The following is a 4,644-nucleotide window of genomic DNA, read 5'->3' as shown; positions in this document are numbered from 1 at the left end:
AATATAACTCGATCACGCAAATTTGATCGTGGGAAGCCAAAACCGTGATTAAAATTCGATTAATTGTGCATCCTTACCAATATGTGAACTGTTATTCCAATCTATTCATTACAGTATATTTGATTTTTGCCTATGCATATTATAGACACTTGAATGTTGGTAATCCTCCTGTACACATCTTAGCTTGTTGCCCTTTTGACCTCCTGCCCATTGCACACACATGAGCAAACAGATAACTGATGACACCTTTGCATCATACACAATGCTCATAGTTTAACATTGTTGGCTGTGCATTGGTTTCTATTTGTTGTGCAGTCACAATTTAGTTTGTCTACAGACAAGTTTACCCTAAGTTTTTCGAATTTTGATCTCGTTTTATTTGTAGTTTAGTTAGTGTTTGTCTTTGTGTAACACATTTCTTTAACTTGTTGTTCAACTTTGTAGTCAGTTTTTGTCATTCGATAGAAAAGGTGGCGTTATATGCACCTTATAAGTAATGGTTGCAACGCAACACTATACCAAAAGAAGAAGAAGAAGAAGAAGAAGAAGAAGAAGAAGAAGAAGAAGAGATTTTTGTCACTGTTAGGTCAGTTTAGACTGTTCACTTGTTTCATGTTTATGTTACGTTGTTATAGTCAGAGTTCAGTTCTTTTTAGTTGATCCCTGATGTGCTCAGAATGTATACATATTTTGTAAATTGTTTCATTTTTGGGTTAAAGAAAGTCTTTTTTTTGAAAATGCACCTGTGGCTCCTAATGCCATCCAACTCAGCCCCTTACTTGTTGTACTTAGGTTTACTTAAACTTTGCTTGACATATTGTAGTTACTGCAAAGCGTTAAAAACTGTTTTTCTCCCTGCTTCTTAATACCCAAATCAACCACATTTACTGAAAAAGAGCATTTAAAAAGCTTTTTTTCTTTGAAGATACAACCTTGAAAACAGTGACAAAAAATTATGGAGATGTGAGTTTTTTCCGCAGAAACAATTCACCAAACTAAGCCAATAAAGTGCCAGGGGGGAGGGTGGCTTGGTTTCAGTGTAACAATGTTATCGCTCTGAAAGCAGCTCTGTACTGTGGGTGGAACACACACACACACACACACACACACACACACACACACACACACACATACACACACACACTCGTGCAGAATACATGGAGGCACATGCATAACCATATGAGCTGAGCTGAACTGATATGCAGACTTTCACACACACACACACACACACACACACACACACACACACAAACACACACACACACACACACACACACAAATTCAACCATGCACACATGTACGCTGCCCTACAAAGGCACTCCCACATACACATTTACACACATATATATATACACACAGTGTCTTCGCCAGCCAGATGTGAGAAGGATTAGCAAAGTTGGCAGTCAGCACAGAGCTCCTTATCCACTGGAGCTAATTCACTTTACTACGCTACCTCTCCCTCTCATTCTCTCCATCAATCTTTGTCTCCATCTTCACCTCATGATCTCTCTGTCTGGCTCTCTCTTCTTGTATCTATCTTCACCCCTATCTACCTTCTTTCTCACCCCTTCTCCTCCTCTCTTCTGTTGTTTTTGGTTCCAGCAGGAGCTCTTGATTTGCTTTGTCAGGCAGGTGAAGTTGTCTTGGAAAGCGTTCCATGCCTCTGGCGGTTAAAGTCCTGTGCTGATAAAGGCATAGCGCAGGTTTAGATTCAGATTTACCCTGGGAACGTCTAAATAATGCTGGTAAAACTGGAAGGTGGAACTCAGCTGACAAGCTACAATAGCTTCTTCCATTGGGAGTGTATTTCTGGCCCAAGGGTTCTAAGTTCCCTAGCTCAATATCCACATTAAGGAGACCTTCTAACGGCCTTTATGTTCTCAGCAATGTTTTTATCCCTCAGTCAAATGTTTGATGTATGTTTCTCTGGGTCGGTTATGTTGAAATCACCCCTACAGCTCCTTGTAACCTTTTGCAGACATAGAGTATTCTTGGCTTTAGAGATTGATATCTCCACAGCGGCTGAATAGATTTTCACCGTTCAAACTGCTTTTCGAATGTCCATATCACTTTGTTCGTTTGCATTATGAACTGCTAAGACAACCCTTAACCAAACTCTCACACTTTGGTTTTTCTATGGATTAAATAAATGAGAAGCACATCTGTCAATTAGTCAGCTTTGAAAGGTGCTGGAAGGCAGATTTTGTTACCTTGGGACCCTTTCTTACCTACCTTTCTTTAAAACGCTGGTGTGTGCGGGCCTTAAAGTAGGATATTGCCTCCACAGGGGTTTAAACCTGGGTCACCCAGTTGAAGGACAGCCATTGTGATAGCCATATGTCACACAGAGGATACTTTTATCCAGAGCAGCTCACAGCATGGTGAGTGCATACATCTTGTGTGTAATTGGCTCCGATGGGATCCTCAAAAACAACCTTCCAACCTGACCTCGGATGACATGGCGTAGCCCACGCTTTTGGCTAAATCGGAGCCAATAAGGTCTAAAAATACTGTACCTGTGTAAGTATTGGGTGATTTTGGAGGAGAGGAGGTAAAGCATAAGAGCATATTGTAAAACTCTGGGGACTGAAAGATCATTTTTCAAAGAGGACCTCACTGGAAAGTGATCATGCTCTCTGAAAATCACCAAAAAGCTGCACCAGTTAAGGGCAATTACTGTAATTCACTAAAGGTATGGCAAAAGCCCAGCATAGAAATAGTATCATTTATCAAAAAGTACAGCTCCAGGTATATTGAATGCAATTTTGGGGACAACTGTAGCAGTGACGGATAACAAGATATTAGGTCTGCTTTATGATAAATCAATAAACCCAGAGGTCACCAAGCTATCAGCGCAGAGGGAACATTGGTTCTTTTTTTTGGTATGGCTTCCATTGCTTGTAATTTAATGCTGTTTTCAGCACAGTAATGATTAAAAGATGAAAGCAAAAGAAATTACTTCTGTGCATGGACATCAGTGATTTGTAGTCACAGCAAGAGACAGAGCTGTTGTAAGAGTGAAAGTACACATTTCTTTTTCCATTCAATAATCTATTAGTCTCATGTGCTATTTGTTTTCCCATTGTGTTTAATGGCCACTGGTCGTTGTAAAGGTCAACTACTGGTTTAAGGGTTCAATTTATTTCAAAAATCACTTCAGGGACGGTTTTCCCTTGTCTTTTTTGGTCTTTTGTGTTGTTTGTTTGCTGTTCAAGTAATTTATTGTTTATGTCTATCTCTTGTTTGGCATTATCAGAGTAATTTCATGGGATGAAGATAAAAAAGAAAAAAACAAATTTGGACATTGCAGTACCCAGAAATGAACGAGAATATTTTATTATACAAATAAATGCGGTCCATTTCCATTTTAGAGAAATATTGTTTTCTGGAATTGGGGCGTTTTATTCCTCTTTTAGAGGGTTGACAGTAAAGATTTAATAGAAAATGACATGTACCAAAGGTCCTGAATGTAGGGTGCGTTGCGGTTACATGGTCAACATCTTAAACCCCTAGGCTGCCCCTACAACACTAAATGTTGACCTGCAAAGTCAATATTCCAGTAGTGTCTAAATAACCAAACTGCAAAGCAGTATAGATGTCAATTAATTTCTGCCTGTGTTCACAAGATGCACTGCCCTGTTTTTGTGTTACAGCAGGAAGTACATGCATGTGCTGTGAATACTGTCCCCGGGTGGGAATAGTGTGCCACTTCAGAAATCCAGTCATATAACAAGTCAAGGCCAAACTGACCCTAAAAAACAACGTTAGAATCGGATTTGGTTGAGATTTCAGACAGTTTCACACTAAAGAGACTCACGCTGATACATGTCATTTAGACTCCAGACATAGACCGGCTCTGATGCCGCACAGTGTAAGGTTAGTTAATGTTGAGATTTTTCGAATAGACGTGAAACAAACATGTTCAGTTCAAGTCAATCTGAGCAGAGAGCATTATTCTTTATTCTTTATTTGTCAGGGACAATGCAGTGCATATTATTACATGCATAATTATCACAGTCATTGCCAACAATGTAGATGTGTAGATGTGTTGCATAAAAGATTTCTAGCCAATAGGCTAATTTGCAACCCCAGACCCTGGTCAGGCTTTTCTTAAAAAACATTACCCAAATACAAATTTTTAAAGTGAAGTGAAGACTTCAGCAGTGTTGGACAATTACCTTAACCCTCAATAAAGAATGTGATCAAATTACTTTTGACTACTATTTAAGAATTAGTCCAAAAGATTAAATGCGCAACATGATACATGTCCCTTCAGTTATCCCTGCTGCTGCACATCTAGGTGAAAACTGATCTTAGATTGTTTAGCAGGGATGGCTGCATTCTCACCAGGATCCATAACAAGACAATGTTTTTTTACTAACAATTTGTCAGGGGCACAATTTTGTCATGGTATGTTACCTAGCTATATAAAAACCTTTAAAGAAGCTTTTATTTTGCTGCTGATTTTCAAGTGGACGCCCTGACATCTTTTCACCTTCAACTCAGCCATTTTTTTTGCTGGGGTGTGAAGGATGGCTGAGATGTCATTCAATGTCTGAATCTGTCATTTTCTTTCAAGGGTGTGTGTGTGTGTGTGTGTGTGTGTGTGTGTGTGTGTGTGTGTGTGTGTGTGTGTGTGTGTGT

This window comes from Etheostoma cragini, chromosome 18 (genome assembly GCF_013103735.1).
Source record: "Etheostoma cragini isolate CJK2018 chromosome 18, CSU_Ecrag_1.0, whole genome shotgun sequence".
Lineage (NCBI taxonomy): Eukaryota > Metazoa > Chordata > Actinopteri > Perciformes > Percidae > Etheostoma > Etheostoma cragini.
Note: the sequence above shows the minus strand (reverse complement) of the source record.